Source organism: Arachis hypogaea, chromosome 11 (assembly GCF_003086295.3).
Source record: "Arachis hypogaea cultivar Tifrunner chromosome 11, arahy.Tifrunner.gnm2.J5K5, whole genome shotgun sequence".
Classification (NCBI taxonomy): domain Eukaryota; kingdom Viridiplantae; phylum Streptophyta; class Magnoliopsida; order Fabales; family Fabaceae; genus Arachis; species Arachis hypogaea.
This window is the reverse complement of record NC_092046.1, coordinates 123009492-123028706: the sequence shown is the minus strand read 5'-3', so window position 1 is coordinate 123028706 and position 19215 is coordinate 123009492. Positions and strand designations below refer to the sequence as shown.

Sequence of the window (19215 nt, the reverse complement as noted above, 5' to 3'; positions counted from 1 at the left end):
TGAAATACTAAAGAAGAGAGAGTGTAATTTATAGTATAGCCTCAACTACACATATAAGATAGTTCAAATAGTGGAACACAACACAACACTGCTTTGGGTAAAGGTGCAAATTAAAGTCTTACCTTCTAAGCTCAACATAACACAAAACAGCTTAGCTTAAATTGTCTAAGGAACTATAATGGAATTTGTGTTTGGATTTCAACTTTTGAACAATGAGGTTTGGAAAACGATGTCAAACCTGTTTTTATACTCTTAAATTTTTTTCATCAATTTAATGAGAAATATAATGTGGTTTATATGGTGCTAATTAGTTTTCATGTGTAGTTGGCTCTATAATCTTAAATTGGTTTCATTATTGTATCAATGTTATGTAATTAGACATGATAAATGTATATCAATATATGCATTTTTGTTGCATTTCTTATGCTCATAATAGTTATATTTTTGTTGTAGGGATTGGATCAGGAGAGTGAGATTTCATCACCAAAAGAGTTAGGAAGTAGGTCTTCTGGAGCAAGCAACAAGGAAGCATGACCTTGTTTGATATGTTAAGACGTATATTAAGAATTATATGTTAAGACGTATTATTGAAAAATGTTACTTTGATACTTTGTTTTTGGATTATGATATTTCAATTATGACTTGGATTATGACTTTTAGATCATGTATGAATTAAAAATCATCTTATGATGTTTGATTTATGATTATGCCTTCTGGTTATTACGAGATTTTTAAGTGAGTTTCGAAAATATCACTTTAAATTGGTAGTTTCAATCTTATTTTAAAAAGCATAAAATTGTCATCATAATTAGGTACAAACGGCGGTTAGAAACCCCATTTTAAATGAAAACGATGCCATTATACGCTGGTAGAAATGGCGGTTAAAAACTGCCATTTTAAACACAAAAAATGCCATTATAACCTGGTAAAAAGGCGGCTAAAAACTGTCATTTTAAACACAAAAGATGCCATTATAACTTGGTAAAAATGGCGGTTATAATGGTAAAAACGGCAGTTTCCAACCGCCATTTTAAACAGAAATGATGCCACAACATCCTGGTAACGGCGGTTACAGCCGCCATTTTAAACAAATAAAAAATCGCCATTTTAACCATCAAAAAACTGCCGTAATAACCAAAATGGTGCCCAGAATAACGGCGTTTTTTGGAGGCGCCAATTTTGGTCATAATGGCGGTTCTAACCGCCGTAATTCCCCAAAATAACTGCCGTTTTAATCCTGTTTTTTTTGTAGTACCCAATTGAAAAGAAAAAAGTATAGGGACCTAATTGAAAATTCGGTGAAACTATAAAGATCTGCAGACTAATTAAACCTTCTATTAATTTCTATTATCGGTTATTTAAAGAGTTATAAAATATATTAAATTATAATAATATATCTTTATGATTATGATGATTGATGAGCGGATAATTTATACGCTTTTTGGCATTGCTTTTACATAGTTTTCAGTATGATTTAGTTAGTTTTTAGTATATTTTTATTAGTTTTTAAGTAAAAATCACATTTTTGGACTTTACTATGAGTTTGTGTGTTTTTCTGTGATTTCAGGTATTTTCTAGCTGAAATTGAGGGACTTGAGCAAAAATCAGATTCAGAGGTTGAAGAAGGACTGCAGATGCTGTTGGATTCTGACCTCCCTACACTCAAAGTGGATTTTCTGGAGCTACAGAACTCCAAATGGTGCGCTTCCAATTGCGTTGGAAAGTAGACATCCAGGGATTTCCAGAAATATATAATAGTCCATACTTTGCTCGAGTTTAGATGACACAAACTGGCGTTGAACTCCAGTTCCATGTTGCAGTCTGGCGTCAGCGCCAGAAACAAGTTGCAAAGTGGAGTTCAACGCCAGAATCACGTTACAAACTGGCGTTCAACTCCAAGAATGACCTCTCCACGTGTAAACTTCAAGCTCAGCCCAAGCACACACCAAGTGGGCCACGGAAGTGGATTTCTGCATCATTTACTCATTTCTGTAAACCCTAGTAACTAGTTTAGTATAAATAGGACTTTATGCTATCTTTAGTTTCATCTTTAGATCACGTTTGGGGGCTGGCCATTTAGCCATGCCTGAACCTTATCACTTATGTATTTCTAACGGTAGAGTTTCTACACTGCATAGATTAAGGTGTGGAGCTCTACTGATCCTCATGAATTAATACAAAGTACTACTGTTTTTCTATTCAATTCAAGCTTATTCCGATTCTAGGATATTCATTCGCACCTCAATATGAATGTGATGATCGTGACAGTCATCATCATTCCCAACTATGAACGCGTGCCTGACAACCACCTCCGTTCTACCTTAGATTGAATGAGTATCTCTGGGATTCCTTAATCAAAATCTTCGTGGTATAAGTTAGAATCCATGGACGGCCATTCTTGAGATCCGAAAAGTCTAAACCTTGCTGTGGTATTCCGAGTAGGATCCGAGAAGGGATGGCTGTGATGAACTTCAAACTCGCGAGTACTGGGCGTAGTGACAGACGCAAAAGGAGGGTGAATCCTATTCCAGTATGATCGAGAACCTCCAGATGATTAGCCATGCAGTGACAGCGCATCGAACCATTTTCACAGAGATGATGGGAAGTAGCCATTGACAACGGTGATGCCCTACACAAAGCTTGCCATAGAAAGGAGTAGGACTGATTGGATGAAGACAGCAGGAAAGCAGAGGTTCAGAGGAACGAAAGCATCTCTATACGCTTATCTGAAATTCTCACCAATAATCTACATAAGTATCTCTATCCTATTTTATTTATTTTCATCCACTATAATTTCTTAATGCAATTTAATCCGACTGACTGAGATTTACAAGATTACCATAGCTTGCTTCATACCAACAATCTCCGTGGGATCGACCCTTACTCACGTAAGGTTTATTACTTGGACGACCCAGTGCACTTGCTGGTTAGTTGTACGAAGTTGTGAAACAAAATTAAGAATATGAACGTGCGTATGAAGTTTTTAGCGCCATTACCAAGGAAGTAAAGATCACGATTTCACACACCAAGTTTTTGGCGCCATTGCCGGGGATTGTTCGAGTGTGAACAACTGACGGTTCATCTTGTTACTCAGATTAGGTAATTTTATTTTAATTTTAAGCTTTTTATTTCTTATTTTCGAAAAATACAAAAAGTTTTCTTCTTTTTCATTTTTCCAAAATAATTTTCAAAAAAAAATCCAAAAAAAAAATTCAAAAATCTTTCAAAAAAATTTTTTCCCTTTGTTTTCAAAAATTATTTTAAAATTTTTAAGAGTGAATTCTAAAGTTTCAAAATGGTATGCTGAAGTTTGGCTGGCCATCAAGCTTTAGACTAACCTGGTATGATTCCTAGAATCTTGATTGAGGACTTTGAATTCATTACTTCCTTTTTCCTATATGTTTTCGAAAAAAAAATAATATACAAAAATCCAAAAAAAATTAACAAAATCATAAAAATCAAAAAAATATTTTATGTTGTTTGTTTAAGTCTTGAGTTAATTTTTAAGTTTGGTGTCAATTGCATACTTTTATTTTTCTAAAAATTTTCGAAAATTCATGCATTCATAGTGTTCTTCATGATCTTCAAGTTGTTCTTGGTAAGTCTTCTTGTTTGATCTTCATATTTTCTTGTTTTGTGTCTTTTCTTGTTTTTCATATGCATTTTCAATTTGTTAGTGTCTGAAGTTTGCAAATTTCTAAGTTTGGTGTCTTGCATGTTTTCTTTGCATAAAAAATTTTTCAAAAATAAGTTCTTGGTGTTCATCTTGACATTCAAAGTATTCTTGGTGTTCATCTTGACATTCATAGTGTTCTTGCATGCATCACATGTTTTGATCCAAAAATTTTCATGCATTGAGTCAATTTTGTGTTTTTCTCTTTCATCATTAAAAATTCAAAAATAAAAAAATATCTTTCCCTTTTTCACTCATAAATTTTCGAAAATTTGAGTTGACTTTTTCAAAACTTTTTAAAATTTAGTTGTTTCTTATGAGTCAAATCAAATTTTCAATTTGAAAATCCTATCTTTTTCAAAATCTTTTTCAAAAATCAAATCTTTTTCATTTTTTCTTATTTATTTTCGAAAATTATAAAAATATTTTTCAAAAATCATTTTCTTAATTCTATCTCATAATTTTCGAAAATATTACTAACAATTAATGTGATTGATTCAAAAATGTAAAGTTTGTTACTTGCCTAATAAGAAAGGTTCAATCTTTAAATTTTAAAATAAAATCTTTTTGTTTCTTGTTAGTCAAGTAATCAACTTTAATTTTTAAAATCAAATCTTTTTGAATTTCTTTTTCAAACCTTTTTCAAAATAATTTTCAATCATATCTTTTTCAATTTCAATCATATCTTTTTCGAAATCAAATTTAAAATCCTTTCTAACTTCTTCTCTAACTTCCTATCTTTTCAAAATTTGACTTTCAAATCTTTTTCAATCAATCTTATCTTTTTGTTTCAATCACATCTTTTTTCAATCTTATCTTTCCAAAATTTGATTTTCAAAATCTCTTAACCACTTAACTTTTTGTTTGATTCTTATCTTTTTCAAAACTGCCCAACTAACTTTCTACCTTTAATTTTCGAAAATCCCTCCCTTTTTTTTTCAAAATTCCTTTTTAATTAACTAATTGTTTTAAATTTTAATTTTTAATTTAATTTCAAACTTTGATTTTCGAAATTTAACTTTAATTTTTAATTTTTATTTTAATTAATTTTTGAAATTCTCTCATCTCTCATCTCCTTCTATTTATTTATTCATCTACTAACACTTCTCTTCCACCCAAAAATTCGAAACCTATCCTCCTCTGAGTTCGAATTCTTCTTTTCTTCATTCTTTTTCTTCTTTTCTTTTACTCACACAAGGGAACCTCTATACTGTGGTAAAAAGGATCCCTATTATTATTTTTTGTTCCCTTCTTTTTTATATGAGCAGGAGCAAGGACAAGAACATTCTTGTTGAAGTAGATCCTGAACCTAAAAGGACTCTGAAAAGGAAACTAAGAGAAGCTAAAATACAACAATCCAGAGACAACCTTACAGAAATTTTCGAAAAGGAAGAGGAGATGGCAGCCGAAAATAATAATAATGCAAGGAAGATGCTTGGTGACTTTACTGCACCTAATTCCAATCTACATGGAAGAAGCATCTCAATCCCTGCCATTGGAGCAAACAATTTTGAGCTTAAACCTCAATTAGTCTCTCTGATGTAACAGAACTGCAAGTTTCATGGACTTCCATCTGAAGATCCTTTTCAGTTCTTGACTGAATTCTTGCAGATCTGTGATACTGTTAAGACCAATGGGGTTGATCCCGAGGTCTACAGGCTTATGCTTTTCCCGTTTGCTGTAAGAGACAGAGCTAGAGTGTGGTTGGACTCTCAACCCAAAGATAGCCTGAATTCTTGGGATAAGCTGGTCACGGCTTTCTTAGCCAAGTTCTTTCCTCCTCAAAAGCTTAGTAAACTTAGAGGGGATGTTCAAACCTTCAGACAGAAAGAAGGTGAATCCCTCTATGAAGCTTGGGAGAGATACAAGCAACTGACCAAAAAGTGTCCTTCTGACATGCTTTCAGAATGGACCATCCTAGATATATTCTATGATGGTCTGTCTGAATTAGCTAAGATATCGTTGTATACTTCTGCAGGTGGATTCATTCACCTAAAGAAAACGCCTACAGAAGCTCAAGAACTCATTGACATGGTTGCTAATAACCAGTTCATGTACACTTCTGAGAGGAATCCTGTAAGTAATGAGATGCCTCAGAAGAAGGGAGTTCTTGAAATTGATACTCTGAATGCCATATTGGCTCAGAACAAAATATTGACTCAGCAAGTCAATATGATTTCTCAGAGTCTGAATGGAATACAAGCTGCATCCAACAGTACTCAAGAGGCATCTTCTGAAGAAGAAGCTTACGATCCTGAGAACCCTGCAATAGCAGAGGTAAATTATATGGGTGAACCTTATGGAAACACCTATAACCCCTCATGGAGAAATCATCCAAATTTCTCATGGAAGGATCAACAAAAGCCTCAACAAGGCTTTAATAATGGTGGAAGAAACAGGTTTAACAATAGTAAACCTTTTTCATCATCCACTCAGCAACAGAGAGAGAATTCTGAGCAGAATCCATCTAGCTTAGCAAATTTAGTCTCTGATCTATCTAAGGCCACTGTGAGTTTCATGAATAAAACAAGGTCTTCCATTAGAAATTTGGAAGCACAAGTGGGCCAGATGAGTAAAGGAATCACTGAAACCCCTCCTAGTACTTTCCCAAGCAATACAGAAGAGAATCCAAAGAGAGAGTGCAAGGCCATTGATATAACAATCATGGCCAAACCTACAAGGGAGGAAGAGGACGTGAATCCCAGTGAGGAAGACCTCCTGGGACGTCCAGTGATCAACAAAGAGTTTCTCTTTGAGGAACTAAAGGACTCTAAGGCCCATCTAGAGACCATAGAGATTCCAATGAACCTCCTTATGCCTTTCATGAGCTCTGATGAGTATTCTTCTTCTGAAGAGAATGAGGATGTTACTGAAAAGCAAGTTGCCAAGTACCTTGGTGCAATCATGAAGCTAAATGCCAAATTATTTGGTAATGAGACTTGGAAAGATGAACCTCCCTTGCTCACCAATGAACTGAGTGATCTGGAACAACTGAGATTGCCTCAGAAGAAACAGGATCCTGGAAAGTTCTTATTACCTTGTACCATAGGCACCATGACCTTTGAAAAGGCTCTATGTGACCTTGGGTCAGGGATAAACCTCATGCCCCTCTCTGTAATGGAGAAACTGAGAACCTTTGAGGTGCAAGCTGCCAGAATCTCATTAGAGATGGCATATAACTCAAGAAAACAGGCTTATGGACTAGTAGAGGACGTGTTAGTAAAGGTTGAAGGCCTTTACATCCCTGCTGATTTCATAATCCTAGACACTGGAAAGGATGAGGATGAATCCATCATCCTTGGAAGACCCTTCCTAGCCACAGCAAGAGCTGTGATTGATGTAGACAAAGGAGAATTGATCCTTCAACTGAATGAGGACAACCTTGTGTTTAAAACTCAAGAATCTCCTTCTGTAACAATGGAGAGGAAGCATAGAAAGCTTCTCTCAGTACAGAGTCAACTAAAGCCCCCACAGTCAAACTCTAAGTTTGGTGTTGGGAGGCCTCAGCCAAACTCTAAGTTTGGTGTTGAACTTCCATATCCAAACTCTAAAGTTTGGTGTTGGGAGTCCATAAAATTGACCTGATCACCTGTGTGGCTCCGTGAGAGCCCACTGTCAAGCTATTGACATTAAAGAAGCGCTTGTTGGGAGGCAACCCAATTTTTATTTATCTAATTTTATTTTAATTTTTATTGTTCTTTCATGTTTTATTAGGTTTATGATCATGTGGAGTCACAAAATAAATACAAAAATTAAAAACAGAATCAAAAACAGCAAAAGAAAAATCACACCCTGGAGGAAGGACTTATTGGCATTTAAACGCCAGTAAGGAGCATCTGGCTGGCGTTCAATGCCAGAACAGAGCATGGATATGGCGTTGAACGCCAGAAACAAGCAACATCCTGGCGTTCAAATGCCAGGAATGCACCCTGAGAAGAGCTGGCGCTGAACGCCAGAAACAAGCATAGAACTGGCGTTCAACACCAGAAACATGCTGCATCTGGGCGTTGAACGCCCAGAACAAGCATCAATTCAGCGTTTAAACGCCAGAATTGCATGCAAAGGCGTTTTACATGCCTAATTGGTGCAGGGATGTAAATCCTTGACACCTCAAGATCTGTGGGCCCCACAGGATCCCCACCTACCTCCACTCACCTTCCCTCCTCATAATCCTATATCACCCTTTCCCAAGAACCCTTCACCAATCACCTCAATCTCTCTTCCCCATCACCTACACCCACCCACTCAAATTCAAACCATCAACACACCTTCATCTCTCCTTCTTCTCATCCTTTCTTTCTTCTTTTGCTCGAGGACGAGCAAACATTTTAATTTTGGTGTGGAAAAAGCATTGCTTTTTTTTCATAACCACTAATGCCTCAAGGGATGCACTTTCCTCCACAGAATTTTTGGGAGCAAATCAACACCTCCCTAGGAGAACTAAGTTCCAACATGGGACAACTAAGGGTGGAACATCAAGAGCACTCCATCATCCTCCATGAAATTAGAGAAGATCAAAGAACAATGAGGGAGGAGCAATAAAGACAAGGAAGAGACATAGAAGAGTTCAAGGACATCATTGGTTCCTCAAGGAGAAAACGCCACCATCACTAAGGTGGACTCATTCCTTGTTCTTAAATTTTCTGTTTTTCATTTTTTTATGTTAAATGTTTAATTATGTTTGTGTCTTATTACATGATCATTAGTATCTAAGTGTCTATGCCTTAAAGTAGTGAATATGAATCCATCACCTCTCTTAAATGAAAAATTTTTTAATTACAAAAGAACAAGAAGTACATGGTTTCGAATTCATCCTTGAAACTAGTTTAATTATTTTGATGCGGTGACAATACTTTTTGTTTTCTGAATGAATGCTTGAACAGTGCATATGTCTTTTGAAGTTGTTGTTTATGAATGTTAAATATGTTGGCCCTTGAAGAATAAGGAAAAAGGAGACATGTTATTTGATAATCTGAAAAATCATAAAAATGATTCTTGAAGCAAGAAAAAGCAGTGAATACAAAAGCTTGCAGAAAAAAATGGGAAAAAGAAAAAGCAAGCAGAAAAAGCCAAAAGCTCTTAAAACCAAAAGGCAAGGGTAATAAAAAGAATCCAAGGCTTTGAGCATCAGTGGATAGAAGGGCCTAAAGGAATAAAATCCTGGCCTAAGCGGCTAAACCAAGCTATCCCTAACCATGTGCTTGTGGCGTGAAGGTGTCAACTGAAAACTTGAGACTGAGCAGTTAAAGTCAAGGTCCAAAGCAAAAATAAGAGTGTGCTTAAGAACCCTGTACACCTCTAATTGGAGACTTTAGCAAAGCTGAGTCACAATCTGAAAAGGTTCACCCAGTTATGTGTCTGTGGCATTTATATATCCGGTGGTAATACTGGAAAACAAAGTGCTTAGGGCCACGGCCAAGACTCATAAAGTAGCTGTGTTCAAGAATCAACATACTGAACTAGGAGAATCAAAAACACTATCTGAACTCTGAGTTCCTATAGATGCCAATCATTCTGAACTTCAATGGATAAAGTGAGATGTCGAAACTATTCAAGAGGCAAAAAGCTACAAGTCCCGCTCATCTGATTGGAGCTATGTTTCATTGATAGTTTGGAATTTATAGTATATTCTCTTCTTTTTATCCTATTTGATTTTCAGTTGCTTGGGGACAAGCAACAATTTAAGTTTGGTGTTATGATGAGCGGATAATTTATACGCTTTTTGGCATTGTTTTTATATAGTTTTCAGTATGATTTAGTTAATTTTTAGTATATTTTTATTAGTTTTTAAGTAAAAATCACATTTCTGGACTTTACTATGAGTTTGTGTATTTTTCTGTGATTTCAGGTATTTTCTGGCTGAAATTGAGGGACCTGAGCAAAAATCAGATTCAGAGGTTGAAGAAGGACTGCAGATGCTGTTGGATTCTGACCTCCCTGCACTCAAAGTAAATTTTCTGGAGCTACAGAACTCCAAATGGTGCGCTTCCAATTGCGTTGGAAAGTAGACATCCAGGGCTTTCCAGAAATATATAATAGTCCATACTTTGCCCGAGTTTAAATGACGCAAACTGGCATTGAACGCCAGTTTCATGTTGCAGTCTGGCGTTCAGCGCCAGAAACAAGTTGCAAAGTGGAGTTCAACGCCAGAAACACGTTACAAACTGGCGTTCAACTCCAAGAATGACCTCTCCACGTGTAAACTTCAAGCTCAGCCTAAGCACACACCAAGCGGGCCCCAGAAGTAGATTTCTGCATTATTTACTCATTTCTATAAACCCTAGTAACTAGTTTAGTATAAATAGGACTTTATGCTATCTTTAGTTTCATCTTTAGATCACGATTGGGGGCTGGCCATTCGGTCATGCCTGAACCTTATCACTTATGTATTTCCAATGATAGAGTTTCTACACTCCATAGATTAAGGTGTGGAGCTCTGCTGTTCCTCATGAATTAATACAAAGTACTACTGTTTTTCTATTCAATTCAAGCTTATTCCGATTCTAAGATATTCATTCGTACCTCAATATGAATGTGATGATCGTGACAGTCATCATCATTCCCAACTATGAACGCGTGCCTGACAACCACTTCCGTTCTACCTTAGATTGAATGAGTATCTCTGGGATTCCTTAATCAGAATCTTCGTGGTATAAGTTAGAATCCATGGACAGCCATTCTTGAGATCCGAAAGGTCTAAACCTTGTCTGTGGTATTCCGAGTAGGATCCGGGAAGGGATGGTTGTGACGAACTTCAAACTCACGAGTACTGGGCGTAGTGACAGACGCAAAAGGAGGGTGAATCCTATTCCAGTATGATCGAGAACCTCCAGATGATTAGCCATGCAGTGACAGCGCATCGGACCATTTTTACAGAGAGGATGGGAAGTAGCCATTGACAACGGTGATGCCCTACACAAAGCTTGCCATAGAAAGGAGTAGGACTGATTGGATGAAGACAGCAAGAAAGCAGAGGTTCAGAGGAACGAAAGCATCTCTATACGCTTATCTGAAATTCTCACCAATAATTTACATAAGTATCTCTATCCTATTTTATTTATTTTCATCCACTATAATTTCTTAATGCAATTTAATCCGCCTGACTGAGATTTACAAGATGACCATAGCTTGCTTCATACCAACAATCTCCGTGGGATCAACCCTTACTCACGTAAGGTTTATTACTTGGATGACCCAGTGCACTTGCTGGTTAGTTGTACGAAGTTGTAAAACAAAATTAAGAATATAAACGTGCGTATGAAGTTTTTAGCGCCGTTATCAAGGAAGTAAAGATCACGATTTCGCACACCAATGATATTATAAGATGTATAAGAATATTTAATTAAATAATAAAAAAATGGAAATGAAATAAAAAAGGTTACATGTATTATATTTGTTAGTGTTGAATATGATAAAAAAAGGGAAAAGAATTGGCAGATTAATTATTAATATGTATGAAGTATCTCATTATATTTATTTTAAAATTATTTTTGACTCATATTTTAGTAACAAATTATCTGATAGCCTAATGGTGATTGAAGTGTTGTTTCCCTTGGAGGTTCGGTGTTCAGATAATAGGAATTGCAAAATTTACTTTATTTTTTAAAAATCTTCTCATAAAAAAATAATAAAATAAAATGACACTTTCACAATCTTGGAGTCACGACACGAGGTCACAAAAGAAAGTGAATGATTAAAAATGATGATGTTTTCTTTTTTAAAAAAAAATAAAATAAACAAATAAAATAATTCAATCAAACCTTTACATTCTTACAAATTAAATTCACTATCATTTTTAACACAGATTATACTCTTACATCTTTCTGAACATTTTCATACACACATTCAGATGAAAATTTCATAAGCACCATACATATTTTTCAGATAAAAAACACATCACATATTTACAAATATGCTTTAACATCAAATGTAATATAATTTTACAGATAATAAACATGATGTTTTATAAGATCTGTTTCAATAATAATTAAGTTTATTTTAGTCTTCTTTTTATTTTAATTTTATTTTTGATAAACTGAATTAATATAGATAATATTTATGTGGGAAAAAATATGAATAATTGTAATAATATTTACAAAATAAAATAAGCACAGATAAGTAATATACCAAAAATATTTGATTACACTAAATCTTTGAGATATTTTTCTAAAAATTTTGTGCTAAAATTTTCATATCTTTTGCGAAAATTATTTTGATGGTAATGATCTATAAGCTCTCCTCTCTGTGTATTTTTTTTAAACCTCCTCTCGAATTTTTTCTTTGACTTTTTTTTTTCGTTTTCAAATCTTTTCTTTTTTAAATCTCCTTTTCAAAATTTCTTCTTTTCAAATCCTTTTTTGTTTTAAATCTCCTTCCCCTTTGCACTGATTTGCTTGTAGTACTTATAGAAAAAAAAAATGTTCTTGCATCAACGCAAATTGAAGAAGAAAATTTTAACACTCGTACATGCTTTGACAAGTATTTTCAATGGCAAGTTTTAGATAAGATGGACATGTCTTTATTATTCAACATCTTCATGTTGCCAAAGATTTTGTCTCTGGCTTTGATCTACTGCTGACTTGCTACTTGTGACTTTCACAATTTTTTATTTTTGGTTTTTTTAGATACTAATGTATCAGAAAATATTGTTGTGACTTTTTATATTTATATTTTTTATTTTCTCAAAATAATAATAATAATATGTAATTATTTAAAAAATTTTAGATATCAACAACCGCCCCCTTTGCATTTTTATTTATAAAAAAATAAAAAGACAAAGGAGTTGATCCAAACTTGTCCTTGAAGAAAGATTGAGTACTATCAAAATACATGGTTGGTAACGTCTTGGTGCGGTTGAAAGAAACATAAAGATATAACAGAAGACTAAGAATTTTTGGAAGTGAAATACAATGGGTACTGGATCGGCACGGTTGTCCCATGTTATATAAAATTAACATGTATGATTAGATAATGAAATACAATGGGTATTGATTTGATGTAATTGCCCCACATAATGAGTACTGGCCGATACAGTTGCCACATAATGAAGATAAAATGTGATGTGATAAGAACTTTTAAGCAAGGTGACTAGCAAGATAACCTTCAAATAAAAAATAATAGGTACTAATTGAATTCCGTTACCCAAAAAAAAAAAAAAATAGTGGGTACCAATCGGATATAGTCACTTCATAAGGGAAGAAAAAATAAGATGGGTACCAATCGAGTATGGTCGCCTCACAGGGAAAGAAAAATATGATGAGTACCGTTATATTAGGTTGTCCCATGAAGAATGGAAAAACAAAGATGGGTACCAGTTGGTTATGGTTGCCTCACAAGAAAAAGACAATATAGGTACCTGTTAGATACGGTTGTCCCATGAAAAGGCAAATGTGATATCAGTCGGGTATGGTTGTCCCATAAAGTAAATATTTGATGACTAATGAGTTAGTCTCAATGCAATGGTTACTTGATAGAATAGGCTGTTCATGATTAAAATAGGCTGCTTTTGGATATCAATTGGATATGATTTTCTCACAAAATAAAAATCATATGATTGAAATGCTTAAGGCAATATATGATCATGATATGATGATGAGTTTCAAAAACATAACTCAATATTTTCAACTGAATTTTTTTTCTGAAAGATATATATGATGCATGATTATTGTTGTTATTGTTGTTTTTTTTTATACACATCCTTATTGTCATCAATCGCATTCAAAGATGAATGAACTTAGAACATTTTTTTTCTTTTTCTCTTGCAACGTGTTTTATGAAAGGAATATATGATCTTCATTGTCTTCCCTTTTGAAAAGCTGGTGCACGAAATTGTGATCTCAGGCAACGGCGCCAAAAACTCTGTACGCACGTCTTAATAAATCGTTTTTCATTCACAACTTCGATACAACTAACCAGCAAGTGCACTGGGTCGTCCAAGTAATAAAACCTTACGTGAGTAAGGGTCGATCCCACGGAGATTGTTGGTATGAAGCAAGTTATGGTCATCTTGTAAATCTCAGTCAGGCGGATATCAAATGGTTATGGAGTTTTCGAAAATAATACTAATTAAACAGAAAATAAAGATAGAAATACTTATGTATATCACTGGTGAGAATTTCAGATAAGCGTATAGAGATGCTTTCGTCCCTCTGAATCTCTGCTTTCCTGCTGTCTTCATCCAATCAGCCTTACTCCTTTCTATGGCTGGCTTTATGTAAGGACATCACCATTGTCAATGGCTACTTTTCATCCTCTCTGGAAAATGGTCCGATGCGCTGTCACTGCATGGCTAATCATCTGGAGGCATCACCTTGGTCAATGGCTGCATCCCATCCTCTTGTGAAAATGGTCCAAATGCTCTGTCACAGCACGGCTAATCATCTGAGGTTCTCGATCATACTGGAATAGGATTCACCCTCCTTTTGCGTCTGTCACTACGCCCAGCACTCGCGAGTTTGAAGTTCGTCACAGTCATTAAATCCCAGAATCCTACTCGGAATACCTGACGTCGGGGTTTTTACCAGTAAAGAGATTCATAGAAACAGTTGCGTTGTAGATATAGTCTCTAAACCGACAAAAATCCCTTCGTACAAACGTTTTGGGTGTCACAAGCAACAAACCCCTTTAAAAATTGTTAACCGAGTATTCAAACCTCGGATCGTCTTCTCAAGGAACTGCGAGGAAGTATGTTCTTATTATTGGCTATAAAGGTTGTAATCGGGGTTTAGAAGATGAGAAGCAAGTAATTTAAATGACAAGTAAAGTAAATGGTAATTAAAATAAATAAATACTGTAAAGCAGGCTTTTGGCAAGGTAAGAGAAGTTGGAGGTCCAACGTAGTTATCTCTCTCAACTATAATGAAAGTTGAATCTAAACTCCACTTGGTCAACCTTTACTAGGGCAAAGAAAATTCAGGGGACTAATTAAATTGACCTTTGAATCCTATTTATTTCCTAAGAAAAGGTTGGGATTACTTAAGTTCAGCTCAATTAGCAAGATAACGATTATCAGTTATGTTGAGTTTAATAACTGTTGAGTTACTGAATTCTTAACCAGGACCAAAAGGGGAAAGAGTAAAATTGCTGGAATAATAAAAATATCCTTAGATGGAAAGCAATGGTAACTTAAATCAAAAGAACAATCATAAACTGAAAATACCTCAATTATCATTAATTCAAATAACAGTCTGTAGCATGGAAGAAATTCATAAATTAAGTGATCAATTCAAGTGCTGGAATAAATTAAGGTAAAAGGAAGCTAAAACAAAGGAACGTAAAACCTGGATTGAGAGTCACTCTTAAAACAAGAAGAAATCCTAAATCCTAAGAGAGAGAGAGAGATAAGATCTCCCTCTCAACTAAATCTAAATCATTGAAAAATAAAAATATGCGAGCTCCCTTTGAATGGATGCATTCCCACACTTTATAACCTCTGGTCTATGCTGTTTGTACTTGGATCTGGGCCAAAAAGGGCTTCAGAATTCGCTGGGGGCGTATTCTGTAAATTCTGATACGTGGCCTCTGTCACGCGTCCGCGTGGGTCACGCGGTCGCGTCGTTTGGAGCTTTTCCTTACCACGCGGTCGCGTCAGTCATGCGACCGCATCATGTGCGTTCTGCTTAAGGCGCGCGGTCGCGTCAGTCATACGGCCGCGTCGCTGCATCTTCGCTTCTGGCACGCGATCGCGTCATCCATGCGATCGCGTGAATACCAGTTTCCTTAAAGCTCCGTTTTGCTTTCTCCTTCCATTTTAGTATGTTTCCTTCTCCATCCTTTAAGTCATTCTGCCTTAGAAAATCTGAAACTACTCAACACACTGATCACGGCATCGAATGGAAATAAAGGTAATTAAAATAACTAATTTTTAAAGCTTAGGAAACATGTTTTTTCACAATATGACATAATAAGGAAGGGAAAGTAAAACCATGCAATTAATGTGAATAAGTAGGTGAAGGATTGTATAAATCACTCAAATTAAGCACAAAAGAACTCATGAAATATGGATTTATCAACCTCCCCACACTTAAACACTAGCATGCCCTCATGCTAAATCCAAGGTAAATAATTAAGGTTAAAGTGATGGAATGTCATGCAATGCAACCTAATTTAAATGCAACTACCTAAATGAATGATGCATCATGCAACTCTCATATATAAAGCTTACATGTAGCCAAGTTAATTCACATTCTCAAGGAGTCATGTATATATATATATATATATATATATATATATATATATATATATATAGTCAACCCTTAAATAATAAAGCATTTTAGCAAATGAGGTGGGAAAGAAAACATTGTACAAACTTGCAAAACAATTAGTAAATATAAGCACAGATATATGTTGATGAGTTATAGAACCCTCACTGGATTTTGTGTTTACTCTCTAGTCACTCAGTGTTTATTGGGTTTATTCACTCTATTTTTCTTTTTATTCTTACTTTGCATAGCTTTGTTCTTCATCTAACCAATCAACAATTATAGAATATAGTCATACCAAAAAGTCATGAGGTCTTTAATTGAGGTTGTAATAGGGTCAAGGTAAAGGTAAGGATTTATGTATAGGGTCAAGTGAGCTAATAAGTGAATCCTTAATTAGACTAAGATCTCACCTAACATACATATTTAGTAAAATAAAACTTCTTTGCCTATTTTTCCATATTATCCCACTTATTGTTACATACTCATGTTTCACTTTTTATTTTTTATTCCATGTGCATTGCTTTTATTTTGCATTGGGGAATTTCTTTTGTATCCCCCTTTTATTTAAATGCTGAAAAATAACTCTTTTTTTTTTTCAAGGCACATGGCAATTAAATCACTCTGATTTTCTCATGAGCATGCTTCCCAAATTTATTTTATTTCTTTTAACTTCTCTACCTTTTGTTTCTATCATCCATGTTCCCAAAAGGTTTCCCACATTTAACTCTATTCATGATTTTCTATCTTAAGCTAACCAAGGATTCACTTGGAATTTTCTTTTGTTTTTCTACTTAAGGCTAGTAATTTGGCTAAATAGAATAAAGGGGTTTTAAAAGGCTCAAGGGGGCTAACAAGGGTGATGTAAAAGGTAGGCTAATTTGGGGTAAGTGAGCTGAAATCAAATGATGGCCTCAATCATTCTCTTGGTATGTATCTACATTCTATATTCTATAATTGGACATATAGATTAAAGCAAAGTAAAGAACATCAGAATAAAAAGAAATGAAACACACAGAAATGAAATTATGGTTTGAATGCAACCATACAATTAAGCTCAAGACTCACAGGCTGTGTGTTCTCTAACTCAAGCATCATATATCATTTATATATTGTATGAAGGTTTAGTTAAAAATTCCCATTATTCTCATAAAAAAATTTATTTAGGGTAGCTTTTAAAGTTTTAATGTTCCTCCTTGATGAAATGTTGTCAGCTTAACTACATCATGTAATGCTATATATAAGGTTTGTGGATTTAAATCTGTTATGTTCAATTTCCTAGCTTACTTCCTTTTTATATTTTTCTATTTAAACTATACTATCTTATGCTAAAAAGGGTAAACTATACTAATTAATCCACTAACAAATCAGAATTGCAAACTAAACTAAATAACTAAAATAAACTAAATGGCTAAAATATGAACTAAAGATGCAAAATGCAGAAAATAGAGTAAAAATACATGAAAGCAATGTATAAGTACTCAGAAAATAACAGTAAAAAGAAAAATATAGAAAAATATCCAAAATAAAAGAAAAAAAAGATGTAGTGGTTCACCAAAATAAACGCCAAAGATGGCGACCTCCCCACACTTAAAAGGAAGCATCGTCCCCGATGCTCAATCAAGCCGGGTGTGAAGGAGTGTCATCACTGGAAGGGATGGTAGCTGTAGTCTCAATGGTGGTAGGCTGGGAGTCTGGCTGCTGTGGAGGAGGTGCTGACTGGACCGGGATCTCAAGATCTGCAGCCTCAATCTGATGTGGGACTGCTGCCTGTTGTGCGGCTGGTGCTGCCTCCTGGGGATGGGTCTCTGCCTCGGGCGCATCCGCCTCCTCCTCAGATGCCTCGGACGGTGTGTCGGGCTCGGAGGGGATGTCACCGAATCGTATCATCAGCTTTAGGTGCTCATAGTGCTGCTTGTTGCGACGCTCCATCTGGTCAAGTCGTCGGAACAAGCGGTGCACCAGATGATAGACGGGCTTTGTGGCAGGTGGAGGTGCAGTGGTGGTCGCAGGGGTAGGTGGTGCAGCAGTGGAGGAAGAGGGTCCAGCAGACGGTGGGGCTGACTCATCAGTAGTAGTGAATGGTGGTGGTCTGTGGCCCAAGGCTAAGAAGTTCCGGCTGTGCGGAATGATCTTCCTGCAATCCGCCGCTGGTGGTCTCTCATCGGCATCCTCCCATGGCACGTCAGCTCGACGGCCAAGCTGTGTAACCAGATATGGAAAAGGGAGGGTGCCTCGGACGTGGACCCTGGCCATATAGTGCCGAATGAAACGTGGCAAATAAAGGTCCTTACCCTCCAACACACACCAAAGGAGGGTGATCATAGCAGCCGGGATCTCCGTCTCGTGAGTACTCGGCATCACATAATTACTCAAGATCTGATGCCATAACCGAGCCTCATCATTTAAGTATGCTCTCTTGATCCCTCTAGGCATGGTAGTGTCCTGACCCATCACCCAAGGGACTGTCGGGTCGAGAGCTATCCGTGCCTTCACAGCATCCCAATCAAACTGCATCTGACGCATGTCCTCCTCAGCCTTTGAATAACCATCAGGCTGATCGGACTTGGCTGGGAGCCAGAGAATGTCCTCTAAGGCCTCCTCAGTGACCAGAATTTGTTTTCCTCTCAGATTCACTGCATCTAGGGTGGTGAGGTAGTAGTTGCAGTAGAATTTCCGGACTCAAGATGCGTTGACCTCTGTCAGTGTTCGCTCCAGAAAAAACCAGCCCCTTTGCTTGATTTGCTCAGTGGTGTACTGCTGGAGTGCTTCTGGAATCTTCAGAGTTCGTTCCAGGTATAGATTTCTGGAGTTTGCAAAAGCTGGGTACTTCAGCTCACAGTACCGGTTTGCAAATTTTGTAGGATCATTTGCAGGGAGTAGCTGGTCAGCTTTTTCCTGCTGTGTGAAGTTCTTCTCCCGCCATGAAGAATCGTGCATTAGAGCAATGATGGACTGGGAGGAATCTCCTCTCTTGCGCTTGCCAGTAGCCTTGCCTTTTCCTTTCCTTTGTGAGGCAGACATCCTGAAAAACAGAAAACCAGGATATGGATAAAATAGGAAAGCAAATAGGCAATTAAACAAAGGAAACTCAAAGCGGCAAGGGGAAATAAAATAAGGAAAATGAGTAAATGAAATGTGATTGAATTTATGTTAAACGGAAAAAAATAATCAATATGCCATGGTAAGAAAGTTAGAGGAAAGTGAAAATAATCAGAAAAGAGATTAAAAGGGTTAGTATGGTTAGAATTTGAAAAAGAAATTAGTAAATTAAAATTAGTGAGTTAGTAAAGTGCGGGTTAAAGTAAGTGGCATAGAAAAATTCCATATAATAAGGATTCA

At 36.0% G+C, this 19215-nt stretch overlaps 1 non-coding gene across 1 annotated transcript; it reads right to left on the bottom strand.

Moving 5' to 3' along the window:
* Positions 1-5467: 5467 nt before the first annotated feature.
* LOC112724448 (small nucleolar RNA R71) lies at positions 5468-5575 on the bottom strand. Its single transcript, XR_003163609.1, has one exon. It is a non-coding gene; the product is annotated as a small nucleolar RNA R71 (small nucleolar RNA).
* Positions 5576-19215: the final 13640 nt, after the last annotated feature.